General features: G+C 40.6%; 1 long non-coding RNA gene across 2 annotated transcripts in view; it reads left to right on the forward strand.

The window, feature by feature from the left end:
* Positions 1–16,160, forward strand: part of LOC122801560 — a 432,544-nt gene extending 416,384 nt beyond the window's left edge. For both annotated transcript variants that reach the window (XR_006364757.1, XR_006364758.1), the window contains one exon: positions 16,013–16,160. This is a non-coding gene — a long non-coding RNA (uncharacterized LOC122801560). The remainder of the gene's footprint in view (positions 1–16,012) is intronic.
* The last annotated feature ends 1,267 nt before the right edge of the window (positions 16,161–17,427 follow it).

Consider the following 17,427-nt stretch of genomic DNA (forward strand, 5'->3'; position numbering starts at 1 on the left):
AAATGGGCCTAAATCAACAGGAGCAAATGAACTGGTACTGTATACATGTCTACACTGTAAGCCTACTATATGAACTTTGAGACAGGGAAGTGCATGGTGAAAGAGGACAGCCCATTTCACTATAGACCATAATAAGTACAGCTGTGTAGAGATCCCCGACTATACCTAAGACAACTCAAGTTTGATCAGCATCTCTGGTGTTAAATGACGCAGACAGGGAAGGATTAGTGTGCCCATCCCGGCAGAACGGCATACTCATGCCTAGGGATGGCTCTAATTCATTTTCTTGAATGGTCACTTGCCTAAAACTCAAATCCTCAAACCCATTTGCCTGAAAACTGTAGAGGTCTATAGAAAGTATGTTATTGTGTCGTTTCCTGTCATAGGAGTTAGCAGAGTAAGTGTATATTGCAGTGATAATCACCATGTTGTACCCCCAGACAATTACGTATTTGTTTGCACTCTGTACTTGATTAACTGTGTAGTGTATTTGTCTTGTCTTTCCAGCTGTATGACCATGGAGCTAGTATATAGAAGTAAGGTGAGTGTGGGAGGCAGAGTGTGGTATATTTGTTGGGGTTTTCTGCATATGCCTGTGAGCATTTGAGTTTTCTGGCATCTCAACTAGAAGCCTTAGTGACACATGCACTTTGCCTTGGATTTCTGTAGTTGAGGCTGGGGAAACTGCCATCTGGTGTCTCCCTCAGATGACAAGACATTTGTTTGTCAACCTCTTATAAAAGTGATGGATAGTGCAGTGCAAACTCCCATTGCACATCCCACCCACAGGCTGTCACTGGGCCTTTGCAGGGGGACAGCTTATTTTATTTTATTTTTGCATTATCCCTTATGGCTGTTTTAATGATGGCCCCCACCAGTCAAATCACATGACAGTGATTGGGACAATAGGCCAATAGGCCCACTTATTCTCAGAGTGGGGTAATGACTGGCAAGCAACAGGAGGGTGGGAGGGGTGGCATAATGGTTAAGGTGTTTACCTTACAGACACAAGGTGCAGGGTTTGATTCTCACATGGGATAATTGGCTAGGCTTAAAATGGCCCTCAAGGGCACTTAGTCTAGTACTAATCTATGAACCTATGAGCAAAAATCTTAAAGAAAAAAATACAGTGGTGTCCATTGTAGCTGTTGACACTTTCTGACAGCCATGAGGGGGTGGGGAGGAAAACACCACTGGGATATCTATCCCATGCAGAGTGTCAGCCATTTCATAACATGTCTGGTTGCCTTTCCATATTTATATCAATATTAATTCACAGGAGGGCAATAACACCACTAACGCATTAGCTCTCCCACATTGTGTTATGGACCTACATATTTCCCAATACACTAAACACAAAGAACAGTTAATTTTCCATTTTAGAGGAATAGATAACACACCATGAACCTGCAGGTTATGTGCAGTCTCATCAGATATATCTAGGATGTATGCATACCTCTCATGTGCCCAGAATTGCAGAATGTCCAGATTTTTGCTTTATATTTTTGGTCTATTCCTCATAAAATTTATGGGTTTGCAGTAATTCATTGAGCACTGAATTCTCTAAATAATGACATGCATTGTATTTTGTATCTTTCAGAAAATTCATGCTAATGCAATATTTTTTATTCTGTTAAATTTCTAAGTACATAAAAGAAATATTTAAAAAATGTCCTCTGTTTTGGGCCTTTGTCCCACCATTATTTTTAGATTTGTCTGTAATTCTTGCCCTAAGAGGTTGGCAGGTATGGCTGCGTGCATAAAATATCCTGGTGCCAATAGGTGTATAAATACTGCAGCTGTAGCCCCTCTGAGGTTAGAGGGCCTGTAACAGTCAGGGGTCTTTAACAGTCTTAACTGAGCTGTCCATTTTGTACTGTGTCTTTTCATATCTTTTCTGATCAGCTAAGACAGTGCCATTTCTAGCAGCAGTGTAAACACAATGACAAAGGCCTGCATGTCTATCTGTGTGAGCTGTGTATGTCTACATCCCTTGCATCCTCCCTTCTTTATCTGAGTAACTGGCAAGAGTTACACATTGAAAGGAAGCCACGAATCTGTGGGAGAGATTTTGGAGTAGATTCGGAAGACATTGTCATTGTAGTAGACATTGATGTCTGATGGGTAAGGCAAATTGGTGTAAATTAATTACCTTTTTAACAATATTCCATTGGTTACCATACTGAGAGATGATATATAAAAAAATCCAAGGTGAAAATAAAATAGTTTTACTCCTGGTGGCCCGAATCCATTTGAAATTATTGTAGACTCTATACTCTGGACTTGGAAAGCATGAGAGGAACAGCTGCCATCTTTCTGAGGAGGTGTGTGTGTGTGTGTGTGTGTGTGTGTGTGTGTGTGTGTGTGTGTGTGTGTGTGTGTGTGTGTGTGTGTGTGTGTGTGTGTGTGTGTGTGCGTGCATGAATCCTGGGGCATTTAAGTCAGTTTACTATGCTGTAACTTATCTGTTATAAAAACTTACAGTGAAACTAGAACTACTGGCAGCTTTTTTGATCTTCTGACTTTTGTTGGAGGAAGGCTAAGTGATCAATGATCTTGTGTGATATAATGGTTTACATGAAATAGTTAGTCTAGCCTGGGCTGTTTTATTTTTCCTGCACTGTAAATACCTGTCCCTGTAATACTGTATATAGTTTAATACGAGTTTCATATTTGTGGCTCAGTCGTCATAGTGGCATTAAGATCTTGTATTCAATATTTGAGACTGATATGGATTTAAGTGAGTCACACGTAAAAGGATTGATATCTTGTAAAGGTAAAATTAGTGGTGTAGCTAGGGTGGTGATAGCGTGGCAACTGCCTCAGGTGAAAAGTGTTGGGGGGTGTGATCGGCTGATCCCGATTACTCTTTAATGTATACCTGCTTTTAAAAGCCGGTATTGCATTTATGGTCAAAACTAAGCTCTGTGGAGGGTATAGTTATAGAAACTGTTTGCTACATTTGTAGCAAGCAATTTGCTACAGTTTAAAAGATTATTTTATATATATATATATATATATATATATATATATATATATATATATATATATATATATATATATATATTTTATTATTATTTTTGGGGGGGTTTTTTGCTCGGATATGAGCGCTGTAGCACTCCAGGCAGGCAGGGTATGAACAGTGGCATCTCTTTGGTACATTTCGGGCACAGGCCACAGAAATAGAACCTGAATAGCTGGAACTGAGGGGGTTGTAATACATCCGGCCACCTGGTTAGTGTGCCAGTGGAAGGAACTGTGGTGGCGGGATATGCACGCGGCTTGGATACTGTCTGTGGGAAGGATCTTGCAAGATGTTCTTCGTTCCACATTGCTGCAGTCCTTACTATTGGGTAGTCCGCTGTCCAGTCGGCCCGAATACCAGAGTATATGGCTGACGTCGGTCAGGGCGCATTAGACTGACGTCAGTACGTCAGGGTACTAATGCGCATGACCGACGTCATATCCTCAGTCTTTTTTGCCGCATGGTCCGATGCAGAAGCAGTTTTGCGAGTGCAGGTTGGCGTTCTGAAATATTTCCGAAACCGGAGTTTCAGACCGAATCAGAGTTGGCTAAGTACCCCGTTGGGGAACATTTTGGTTCTTTCTTGCCTCAGTATTTAACCGGATGTCAGAAAAAGTGAATAACTGTATTTCTTGTGGGAAACAGATACCTCATAGGGATTACCATACCTTGTGTATACCTTGTTTAGGGCCTGAGTACGACGTTGTTGGATGCCGCTCTTGTGCTAGGTTTAACAAACGCACTATTAAGAGGAGGTTAGACTGTGCCAGGTTAGTGTTTGGGAAGCGTTGCAATTATAAAATGCCGTCGGATGCTCCGGCGCCCGGCCCAAGAAGCGCAAGGACAAAACAGCGAAGCCTAGGGTTGATGAACCGGCAGTCCCGGACGTCGGTTCTTTAGAAGGCTCAGTGGAGCCAGAGGTATTGCCAGGAGTTTCTTTGGAGTCTCAGGCAGAGACTTTACTGTTACAGGATGTGCCTTCTCAGGAGGTAGGCCAGGCTGAGGGGCTTCTCAGGTAACTGTTCTTCCCTCTCTTCCCAAGGTAGTTAGAGCCTCTCCTTCTGTTGCCAAAACTTCTTTGAGAGGTAGGCCAAGTTTAGCTTCAGTGGGGCTTCTCCTAGCACTTCAGGTTCTGTGCCTAAGAAACATATGCTTAAAATGGCAGAAGATTTGATTACTATGATTAGAGGTTCTATGCCCCCTCCTGATAAGAGGCCTAGGGTGGAACCTGAGTTTGAGTGTTTGGAACAGTATTCAGAGGCTTCAGAGTCTTCTGCGGAAGATTTGCAGGAGTTTCCACCTTATTCTGATTCTGATGTGGATGATTCCACTCCTACAGCTTCTCCTCCTGAGGATTTCTCATTTTCAGAGACTCTGCATTCCATGAGAGAACACTTTAAATGGGAAGGCCAAGATTACTCTGATTCAGGAAAAGGCTTAGGGAATTCTTATTTTTACCCCAACATAGGCCCTTAGCTATACCTCCTGTGTTGAATGTGGTGGAAGATGTTTTGCAGAGGCTTCCCTGAACCCTGACTCTTTGCCTCCTGCTCCTGTTAAACCTGATAGGTACTATAGGGTGCCCAAGCTCATAAGTATTTGTTTAAGAGTCCTAGGGCGGATCCAGAAACTGTTTCTCAGGGGCCTAAAGGTGTTAAGGCCTCTGTGGTTAAAAATCCTGTTCCCACTGATAAAGAGGCAAGGGCTTTGGATAGGTGGGGAAAGAAAGTGTATACTTCTTCCACTCTAGCCATGAGAGCGTTGAATTGTCAGTTTCACATGCTAAAATATCAAAATTATCTCCTTTCACAATTGAAATCTAAGGTGGATGCTTTAGCGGAAGGTATTGAGTGTAAAGAGTTGCTGGATTTAGTTCATGTGTCTGAACAAGTAGGTAAGCATTCTTTGCAATGTGGTTTTGATGTTGTACAGGCCTCTTGAGGGTGGCTGCTACTAGTTCTGTTCTTGGAGGCATGCCTGGTTGAGGGATCAGAATTTAGCTGAGCATGTTAAGACAAGGATTTTGGATGCTCCTTTACAGTCTGATGTGTTGTTTGGTTCGCCTGTGGAAGCAGTTTTAAAGAAAATGGAGGACAAAGCTAAGTCTATGCAAACTGTTAAAGATTTTTTGCAGGTGCAGCCACCAAGTTTAGTAGAAATTGGCCTGCTAAGGGGTGGACATATCCTGCTTATGACTCCCAGTCTAGGGGTAGGTCTAGATGTGGTAGGGGCAGAGCTCAAGGTTCTTTTAGGCCTAGAACAGGAGTTCACCTGCTCAGACTTCTGGTGAGGGCAGGGGTCAGTCCTTTCGTAAACAGACCCAATGACCTGCCTTTTCAGCTGCCAGAAGATTCACGCCTGGCAGCTCCTTTGGGAGGAAGACTGTCTCTTTCAAAGAAAATTGGGATTTAATTACTCAAGACAGATGGGTGTTGGATATCATTCACCACGGTTACAGGTTTTATTTCCATACATTGCCCCCTTTCAAAGGCATGCCAGACGTTCCTCCTCCACAAAGAAAAGAGGCTCACAAGCAAATTTCTCAGTTACTCCAGATGGGGGCCATTCAGCCAGTCCCTGTATCAGAAAGGGGCCTAGGATTTTATTCGCCTGTTCCTAGTACCAAAGAAGGGGAACACGTGGAGACCAATTTTGGATTTATCTCTCCTCAACACTTATCTGGACATTCCAAAGTTCAAGATGTTGACGTTACAACAGCTTTTACCTCTGCTGGGCAAAGATCACTGGATGGTAACTTTAGATCTCAAGGAGGCTTATCTTCATGTGCCTATAAGGCTAAGTTGCAGGAAGTATCTGCGGCTTCGAGCTGGAAATTCTCATTATCAGTTCTCTGCATTGCCCTTTGGCTTATCTACTGCGCCCAGAGTATTCACAAAGGTTCTGGCTCCAGTGATAGCTTACTTCAGGCTACAAGGAATTCAAATCTATCCTTACTTGGACGACTGCCTGATTCTGGCTCAAGAAAAGGAAGACCTTCTACAGCATCTGGAATATGTTATAGCAGTGCTAAGATGCCTAGGGTATTCTGTGAACGAAATAAAGTCCAGTCTAGTACCCTCTCAAGACATGTGCTTTCTGGGTGTGAGACTGAATACAGCAGCCCAGATGGCCTTTTAACCCCGGACAAACAAAAGAGTCTATCACATTACTTCCATCAACTATCTCATCAGTCCGTGCTGACTGCAAGGACAGTCCTTCAAGCATTAGGGTTCATGGCATCTTGTATTCTGGTGCTTCCCAATGCCAAACTGCATATGAGGAAGCTACAATGGTATCTCAAAATGTATGGACACAGCACTGCCAGGATTTGGACACTGTCATTCAAATAATACCTTGCCTTCAAAAAGAATTTTTGTGGTGGGCTCAGGAATGTCACCTAAACAAGGGACTCTCTGTGACCCGCCAGAGGCGAGTCAGATTTTAACGACAGATGCCTCGGACATTGCTTGGGAGCTCATCTAAATGGAAAGTGGATACAAGACAAGTGGCCTGCCAGACTACAGCATCTACATATCAACATGAAGGAGATGTTAGCAGTCCAGTTTGCATTAATGGCTTTCAAGGAGTTACTTCTTCCAGGGCAGGTGTTGATTCTAACAGACAACACAACTGTCATGTGGTACATCAACAAACAAGGGGAACACATTCTTACCCATTGTGCAGGCAAGCAATGATTTTATGGGAGACTGCGCTCAGCTTGCAACTAACTCTTCAGGCAAGGTTTCTGCCGGGAGCACAGAACTCCTTAGCAGATGTGTTAAGCAGACAAATCATGGATCCCCACGAGTGGAAACTGGATCTTCATGTATTTCAAAGGTTGACAGTGTCCTGGGGAACTCCAGACATAGATCTGTTCGCTTCTCCACTAAACCACCAGCTGCCAAAGTTTTGCACAAAGAGGTTACATCACACAGCTTGGAAAGTTGATGCTCTCTCTTTCAGTTGGGAAAATCTTCATGTGTATGCGTTTCCACCTCTTCCTCTTCTTCCAAAGGTGCTTCTAAAGGTCAGACAAGACAAGCCAAGGATGATTTTAATAGCTCCAGATTGGCCTCAGCAGCACTGGTACCCATTACTGAGGAGTCTAGTAAAGAAGCCTCCATGGCCTTTACCCTTGATTCCGCACCTGTTGTCTCAGAGAGAAGGCCACCTGCTCAATGTCAAGCTTCACTCTCTTCATCTAACAGCATGGCATATTCTGTTTTGAGAGACAGCGGTCTCAACTTCCTCAACAAGTTTTAAATGTGATTATGGAAGCTAGAAGACCTAGTACAAGGAAAGTGTCAGAAAAATGGAAGAGATTTTTATTTTTGGAGTGCAGCAAGGAATTTGGATATTTCTGAGCCTAATTTGAGTGTGGCTCTTCAATATCTTACTGAGTTATTGGACAAGGTTTGTCCTTCTCTTCCATTAAGATTCATGCTGCAGCAATTTCAGCTCACTATGATTGTGACCCACCATTGTTTTCGCATCCTTTGTTCAAGCAGTTTCTCAGAGGGGCAAAGAATATAAGACCCCACGAGCTCCTACTCCTGCTTGGGATCTCAATTTTGTGTTGGAAAAACTTACTCTACAACCTTTTGAGCCTGCGGGTACTGCTGATTTGAAATATTTGTCATGGAAGACTGCTTTTTTGTTGGCTATTACTTCTGCAAGAAGGGTTTCTGAGTTGCAGGCCCTTATGGCAGTAGAGCCCTTTCTGATTTTCCATAAGGATAGGGTATCATTACGTACTAATCCTTCCTTTATGCCTAAGGTGGTTTCTAGTGTGGCTTTAAACCAAACTATTCATTTGCCCACTTTCTATGCAGATCCCCAAAATAAAGGGGAAAAGATTTTGCACACTTTAGATGTACATCGGCAGTTGCATTATTATTTAAGCAGGACTAAGGACTTCAGGCAGTCTCAGCAGTTGTTTGTTTCTTTTGCTTTGAGTTCTCAGGGCAAGCCTGTGTCTAAGCAAACTATTTCTAAGTGGATTGGGTTTTGCATTTCATTTTGTTATTCCCATCATGGCAAGGAGATTCCAGCTGGGATTAGGCCTCATTCCACTAGGGCTACTGCCACTTCAACAGCATTTCTAAGGGGGGTGGCAACTAAGGATATTTTGGAGGCAGCTACATGGAGTTCAGTGCATACTTTCTCTAAGCATTATCACCTTCCTCTCTACTCTAAGTCTAGGGCTGGTTTTGCCACAGCTATTTTGCAAGGCATGTTGTCAGCTCCTGCTTCTTTATGATTTGCCAGCCTCCCTTACCTCTGCTTTGGGATTCTACCCAATAGTAAGGACTGCAGCAATGTGGAACGAAGAACATAGTACAGTTTTGTACCTACCATAAATGTAGATGTTCGAGGATCCACATTGCTGCAGTCCAATTTACCCTCCCTCCTTCCCCTCTGTGTTTAGGGGTGGTTGTGTAGGTGAGGTTATATGTTGATATTTTTGCATATATTTCTGTATATATTGTACATATTTTTGGTGCAGGTATTTTGGGCCTTGTCTTTTTAGGGTCTTCTGACATCTGGGGCAAGAAAAGACTGAGGATATGACGTCGGTCATGCGCATTAGTACCCTGACGTACTGACGTCAGTCTAATGCGCCCTGACCGACGTCAGCCATATACTCTGGTATTCGGGCCGACTGGACAGCGGACTACCCAATAGTAAGGACTGCAGCAATGTGGATCCTCGAACATCTACATTTATGGTAGGTACAAAACTGTACTTTTTGCAGAAGTCCCTGGGTTTTTTCTCTTCACTTCAATAGCTGAGGGGGTGGGGCACTAGATTTTGAGACTGACATGGCGCACTGATTGAGACAACTACACTTCTGGGTAAAACTACCTCTTTCCAAAAGGACGAGGCTGAGTTGTGTTTTTAGGGGAGTGGCAACTGTAGGTAATAGCTGTGCTTTAAAGAGTAAACACTTTATTTCTAGTGTGGCTACTTTACAGTGTTCTGGGCCACTTTAGGCCTTGGAACAATTTTTCTTACATACCACATGATTCAGGACATTGTAAAGAATTACTGCTGATTTTCATTCAGTGATATTTATTATGGTTTAAAATGCATATTTTAAGACTGATGTCAGCATTGTAATTTTAGGTTACAGTTTAGCATTTTAAAGCTTTCTAGATATGATGCATGTCCACAATTTCTTCAGTCTTTTTTTAGAGCATTCTGTGAGGCAATCAATATTTAAGGGTGTCTCAAAAGACATCTGACAAGAGTACATGGCTACTTTGGTTATACAGCATTTTGCAAATTTGATCTCTCAGTTGTAATTTAAAACCCGGCAGGTTGGTATAACTGGGAGGAGGATTTCAATGCTTGGAGAGAAGCACATCTGTTTTAAGAACAACTAAGAGTTGTGGCTTGAAAGTTGAAGTGAGATTCTCTCAGATATGCTTGTAATCTAGACAAGAGTCTGGGACACACCCTCTTTTCAACTTTGGGTTTAGTAAACCTGAGGCTACTGTGTATGTGATAAAACTGCAACTCTGGAAGAAAGAAATACAACATCACTGAACAAGTACAGTTAGAAGTACTTTTTAATCTCCTGCCAAAAAAATCTGCCATTCATTAGAATCAAGGAGGTAAACAAATTGGATTTTGTCCCATATCTTAAATGACCCTGGAGTTACAGGTATATAAAAATAATTCTTCACGTTTAACTAGGCCATTGAAAGTTGCAATGAAAGCATATGCATCATTGAAGGTATCTTGAGGTTGGAAGATTGAACTATTCCTTTTTTTTTTTTTTTTTTTGGTATTTCTGCCATCCCATTTCTTTCCAAGTTACAAGTAAATGCTTCATATCTGCATCTATGCAACCAAGTGTTTCAGCACACTGCTGGTTTACTTGATCTTGGGTGTTGCCAGCAATGCCTCTCCTCTGCCTTATCAGTCACAGTGAAAGAAAGAGGGTCCAAATGTGTGACAGGTTTAAATAAGACACACACACACACATAACTATATATATATATATATATATATATATAAAGGCAGCTAAACTGCTGTTCATAATGTTTGTTTACTGTTAGCAAAAGATGATAAACTACATTGAGACATTCGCTTGTTGAGTGGCCTTATAATGGTGTATATATCTGTTCAGCACATGATCATTTTGCAGTTTATTCTGAGCTTCATTTTTTTTCTTGTCAGTAATAAGAAAATGAGTAAGTAAAAATCTCCTTTGATAATATGTCGTATGTCATATTAGGTAAGACGTTGATTCTGTATTGGAATATAATGATATGGTAAGTACTTGCGTACCTCTCAACTGTACAGATTTTCACAGAATTTCCAGATTTTTGCTTCAAATATTTGGTCTGTTCCTCATAAAATCTGTGGTTTTCTGGCAAATCATGGAGGACTATAGTCACTAAATGATGACCAAATAATGACAGATATAAGTGTATTTTCAGAGCAATATTTAAAATGTGGCCCTATTTTTGGACCTTTGTCGCCCCATTATTGTAGGCTTTGTCTAGATTTCTTGCATTAAGAGGTTGAGATGTATGGTAAATAGCCATCCATATCTTCACACAGATGAGTGGGAATTGCTCATAAGCAAAGAGATCCTGTGAATGTAAAGAGCTCATCACACTGCTTGTGGGACATAGTGGCAGGCAATGGAATGTCTACCCATGACTTGTTACTAAGTAGCTGGAGGGAAGGGAGATAATATGACTCGGCTCTGGGTTCTAATTTTCATTTATTCCAAGTTGAAGCTGAAAGCAAATTATTTTGCTGACATAATTAATATGCTAATGAAACAATAACACATAAAGTAGTCTGAGGATGAAAAATTGCATTTTTAGATTAAAATCACATTCCTATCAGTTTTCAAAAGAAAAAAAACATGTAAAAAGCTAGTCTATCACTTTCTTTTTTGACGGTTGCCCATGGTGAAGAGTTACTTTAAGTGCGTTAAGTGTTATTCAGATTGGATAGCACTATGATATAGTAGTTAGAATAGCCACCTGAAGTTCAATAGACAAGTTACTGGCCGGGTTGTTTTTTGTGTAGGTCTTCATATATTTCCAATGTCATATGGCATATGGTAAGTGAATTGGTGATCTTCCACTTTGCATTTAGATGCACATGATGTGTGTACATGTATGCGTGTGTGTGCACATGTGGGTACATTCTGCAATAACTGGAATCAGTTCTCAGGATTAGTTGTTTTGTCTTGTGTTCATCGAATTTTGGGATAGATTCCAGCCCCGTTGTGACTCTCATTTGGGTTAGATAGATATCAGAGAATAAATTAATGAATTTTATTTGGATTAATTGTCAAGAAATGAAGGAAAAATTACCAGTTCAGTCCACCTGTTCTTTCTTTTTTATTCATTAACAAAAGTGCAAAAATATTTTCATGCTGAACACTTTTTGCACTCATAGTATCCTTTAATATTTGGTTATTAAAAGTAAAACAAAAACAGTTTACTGTTTTATTTATCCATTTTAAAAACCTAAAAATAAGTCACTGATTACAAAAACATAGAAAATTCCATATCATATATGATTCTGTAGTAAAACTGCATGTTTTTTTTTCACTTTTTAATTTATTTGATTTGATTTGATTATTTTGAGCACTTTGGCTCTAACTAAAAAAATACATTCTTAGAACTGATGTTCCAGTATGCTACATGTGGTGCTAGGGTTACCACCTGTCCCACTTTGAGAGGGACAGTCACAAAAATATTAAAAAGGGCAAATGTCCTGAGATTGTAGGACATAATTATGTCCCATATTTTATATAATAGTTGCATAAAATAGTTATTTCTGTATATAAAATACATAAATGTTACAAGAGACATAATAAGCAACTAAACTGCTACAAGAATAAGTTTTTATTTAGGAAAAAAAGTTAAGTTCTATCCTTTGTACTGACCACTTTGGCCATTTGAAAAGGTGGCAACCCTATGTGGTGCATATAGTTTTAATGGTAATAAGATGCCAGCAGGAAGCTGTATGCCTTGTTATACAACCTTCTCAGTCCAAATCTCAGGCAGCTTGAATATATATACATCAGTGTGGTCCTAGCACACATCCTATGCTTTCTAATATACCGACTGGCTAAAAACTACATGATGTTTAAAAGCTGAGACATATTTGCAGGAGCAGAATAATTTTATCTGCAGAACTTAAAAATCTCTGTATAACAAATAGAAGTTTGTCTGAACTCCAAATGCTGGAATTCTTGTGCTATAAGGACATTTGGTTGAAAATGTAAAGATTCAGATCCAGTAATATGAGCTATTCCTCACTGTTTGTAAATTACCCATAAAACCTGGAAAAGTACAGAATGCAACATTTTTACATGTCACTGAGGAAAAAAGTCATAAAGATATTTAACTCTCTCTTTTCTTGTTGAATATGACGATAAAATAACACTTAGAAAATATTTCAAGAATTATTGTGAGCCCAGAAAGAAATTGGCATACATTAGGCAGATATTCTTAACAGAATATAGAGATCTGTGCTACTCAGCTGAAGAACAAAGTTAAAGACTATGAATTTGGGGAGGTGCATAAGCCATTAATAAGAGACAGGTTATTTTGTGTCATAAGTAATGAAGAAACACCAAGCAGGAGTTTAGTAGTAAATTACCTTAGCTGTGGCTGTGTATAGAGCAAATTAAGTTGCTAGTGTACATTTAAAATAATAATCTGAAGAAAATAATGTTTGCAAAATACAATGCAGAAACTGTAAAAAAAGGAAATCAACTTCAGAAGTGCTGCAACAGTAATGGATCTGAAAAATATACCCATGTTGCAATGTGTTGCAACAAACAGAGCATTTAAGATGGGCAGAGAAATGTTCACTATATTTTGCAGTAGATATCAATATAAGCAAGTAAGGAGAAACTGTCCCACACTTAATCAGCCTTACAAACGTTGTACTATAAAAGTGCATTTTTCCAAATTGTGTAAACTTAAAACAGGTGGTTTCAAAATAATTTATGTATTGTTTAACAGAAACATGAAAAATAAAAATAGCTGGTACAGTGAAGTCTGAATTGCAGTACATGGCAGGTTGTTGGCAGTAAAGCCATGTCCAACTCAGAATTGCTGGACATGCTCCACCTAAACAAATCCAAGTCACTGCGAGCCACTCGCTCTAGTGAGCTAAACCTTGCCACAACAATAAATAGAACATGTTGAAGGGATAGATTCTTGTCGCAGAGACTCCCCATGCTTTGGAACAAAATTCCTAACTACATTAGGCAGAGCCCCTCACTAACACTCTTCAAGAGAAACCTTGACGAGTGGATGGGTAACAGAAAATACACCCCTGGGATCACTTCATTGGCTCTTCTTGACAGAGGCTCATTTAGTTAATCAATGGGGCAGTGAAAGCTGACACACTCTGGCTAGGCTTATAAATGCCCTCGGGCAGATAGCCTAGTACCTACCTATGAACCTATATGTTGAAAGTTAATGGACAAACACTAGTGCAGAATACAGTATCTTGTCAGAAAGTATGCTTAAACAACTGAAATTATAAAATACTGAAGACAGACGTGTTTATACTGTTAATATATTTTGGCCATCACAAATAATGATAACAAGAAAAAGGAAAAAAATAGCTATCCAGGACCAAGAAGGAGCAGGTGCCAAGTTGGAAGCAATCTCTCCTTTGTCTCAATAAGCAAATAAGGTCACTGGTGAAATCCTCTAAGGCTAACTTCGAGTCCAAATTGGCCACATCCACTAAGGATAATCACAAGGTCTTCATCACATCCGCAGTGTCAAAGATAGCACCCAAATCCGCTCTGAACTGGTGGTCAATAACACCACATACACAAACGCCGTAGATACAGCCAACCTGCTGGCAGACAGGTTCAGTGAAAACTTCACCCCCCATCAGTAAACCTGGACATCCCCAACACCTGCCTCCTCCTCTCATCACCATGGAGAAGGTCTTTAATGTCCTCTCAAAGGCAAAAAATACAGTCTCCATGGGACCCAGCAACATCCCAGTTTCTATCCTACATGAACTCAGGCATGAGCTATCAGCTCCATTTGGCACATTATTCAACCAAAGCCTGAGCACCGGCTTTGTCCCAGCTGAATGGAAGACAACCATTGTCATCCATCTACACAAAGGTGGAGCATCCACTGACCCAGGCATTTATAGGCCCATCAGCCTAACTAGCCTGATCTGCAAGGCCATGGAACGCATTAGCATGGACCTTATAAACAAGGACATTGGCAACCTCCAAACGCTTGACCTCACACAGTTTGGTTTTGTTAAAGGGAGATCATGCCTGTTAAACATGGTCGACTTCTTTGAAACAGTCACCAAAGCCATAGACGAGGGGAAGATGGTGCACACCACCTACCTTGACCTAGCCAAAGCCTTGGACATTATTCCTTACTCAGGCAAAATAGATGAACTCTCCCAGCTAGGCATCAACCCATATGTTACCAGATAGGTAGCTAACTGGCTCACTGTTAGAACCCACTCAGTCAAAATAGGGGAAGCCACCTTTAGTAGTAAACCTGTAATGAGCGGTGTAACCCAAGGATCGGTCTTGGGGCCTCTACTGTTTGGGGTATACTTTTCTGAGGTGTAAGTCAAAGCCAGTGGTCTGTTCTTAAATTCCTCTAGTGATGTGAACATCCTCCAAGACGGCCTTACCCAAACTAATGACTGGTGCCAGAAGCATGGCCTCAAACTGAATGCCAAAAAATTTATCATTATCACCTTTGGGAAAAATGGCATCCCACCAATTATCACATTAATAACATACTAAGCACACAGTCAGTCGTGAGGGACTTGGGCACCCAGATTGATAGCAACCTGACTTCTGACCACCACTTTGCCTCCATTGTACGGAAGGCTTTCTACATGACCCACCTCATAAGTAAGGGTATTTAATCCAGGAACAAGAGGGTCATACCATCCCTGTACTCCTCCCTTATCAGGCCCATTATCGACTACAGTGCCCCTTTTGGCATGTACCTTGCCAAACACATGTAGCAGTTGGAGAGGGCCTATATTAGAACACCGAAAGTGACAAATATTGAAAGCTCACATAAACGAATATGCAGGAACTCTTTTTTTTTTTTTTTAATTGCAGTACAGTGAAGATCTGAATATTTGTCCTTTCCTCACTGTAGTGCGATCTCTGAGTTGGAATATATAGTGATGTCGAGTTCCTGCATTTTAGCTCATGTGAGCATTCGATACTTATAACTTTGTGTTCTAATATAGACCCACTGGAGAGACCACAGAGGTTCCTGACCAGAAAAATCCAGGGTCTCAAACACCTGTCCTATACAGATAGGCTAAAAGCTCTGTCCCTCTACTCAGTCTCGTACAGACTACTCCGAGGTGACCTGTGTCTGACATACAAGACCATCTCAGACCCAGCCTTGATGGAGCTGCTGCATATCCATAAGTCAAACCCCACTCATGCAACCCGCACACAAGGTCTCAACATGGTCTGTGACATTAATAGATCTTGTTGGCGAGATAGATTTGTGTTCCAAAGACTCCCCCATCTGTGGAATAGACTCCCTGTCATGTCAAGCAGAGTACCTCACTAGCCCTCTTTAAGAGGAACCTGGACGACTGGATGAGGTCCCTGCTAGACAGGGGTAACAGGTGCTGACTTTGTGGGTACGCGGGCAAAATTCTTGGCTAGGCTTATAAGGGCCTCCATGCCAATAGCCTAGTATCATCCTATGAACCTATCGTGGACCTTTAACCTTTGTCTTCCCAAAATCTTGTATCTGAATATTGTAGCAAGCGGCTACCGATGCACACTGTGTTTTTACTCTTCTTGTTTTTTCTTTCTTTAGACTGTCATGACTGTGTAACATTTCCTTTGTTTTTTTTTTCTTAACAGTTTTTTGTGGCTGTTTAACTGGTATTTTGATTAAACATGTTTATAAATGCGCATATTTCCATGAGCAGTATACTCACCTGTTGAATTCATTTATCTTTCAGAGTTTTATCATGTGTGGCCTCCTATACTGTTATGATGTTACATCATTATTTCTGGCTGTGGGTTGATTTTCATCTTAGTGTCTTCTGCTCCTCTTGATGATCTGCAACTTACAAGAAGGTTTTCCAGATGGATGGACTGTTTGGGATGTGGTGAGTTTTATCTTCTTTTGAGGAACCCTTTTGGGAACTTTTTCCAGGTCTGGAAGCCATCCATTGCACAGAAGTTTTCATCAATTAGGAATCATGACACTAAAAGACATACCTTCAATAATCTTGTGAATTTTGAGCTGTGTTGAGGTGTATTGTTTTACCAATACGTATGATGCTTATTTTTTGGAGGGAATGTTTCCATCTGAAGTTTGTAGTTGTTCATGGAGCTAGGCCTTTAATAGTTGTATTTGTTGTGATTAAACCGTGCTTTTGAGCCTGGATGCTTTTAGTGGGTTAAATATTGTTGCCACTTCAATTTCAACTTTGATTTCCTGCAACCAAGCATTGTACATAAGGTAAACATCAAAAACAAATATAAACATTAAACCACAATAGCAAACAAGATAGAAGAAAATTGTAAACAAATCAAGTAAACTGTAAAATGGTAAAATCATGAAAAAACAAGCATGTTAAAATTATAGCCACAAAATAAGTAAGCTGTGAAATTCATAGAAGTATGCAAAATAAGCATGTTAAAATTATAGTAGATATGAGGCTTAAGCAGCTAGGTGTTAAGAGCATGTTAAAAGCCAGCAAGAGTTAGTGACTCCCTTAACCAAACAGATGGCAAGTTCCACAGTAAGATCATTGATAACTAAAATTCTGATTTACAGAAAACTTGAGTAAAAAAAGGAGAGACTAATAGCAGCCCATGGGTGGCTGATTAAATGAATAAAGTTGGCCTAAACAAGTGCAAAAAGTTCCACAGACAGGGGTACATACAAGGTTATAAAATATCATCAAAAGAACCGTGTACATCACCCACTGTTTTACTGGCAAGCAATGCAAGCTCCACAGTAACTGGTATGTGGAGTTCTGAACCAACTGTAAGTGTACAATACAGGGCATGTCAGTAGTCCATGTGGGAGGAGACAAATGCATGCACAGTAGGGAGCTCAGAAGGCAGAATAAGGTGCTTGATTAGGGGAGGTATTCTGAAGATGAAAACAAGATGACTTTGTAACAGTCATATCTGGACTTAAATGTCAACCTGCCATCAGTAATCATCCTTAGAGCGTTGCTTGCTTTAACTATAAAAATATGCAAAGCAAGACTGGCAAAGCAGAGTCCCTAAGAGTTGCATGAATAACCATTACCACCATCTTAGTCAGCTTAAGTTTAAGCCAGTTGCTCACCACCCAGTCATGGATATATTGTAAGCCATTTGCAAGATGATTTAGAGTAGACATACAATCCGGAGAGAA

Source organism: Protopterus annectens, chromosome 5.part0, assembly GCF_019279795.1.
Source record: "Protopterus annectens isolate FY-2018-M chromosome 5.part0, PAN1.0, whole genome shotgun sequence".
NCBI lineage: Eukaryota > Metazoa > Chordata > Ceratodontiformes > Protopteridae > Protopterus > Protopterus annectens.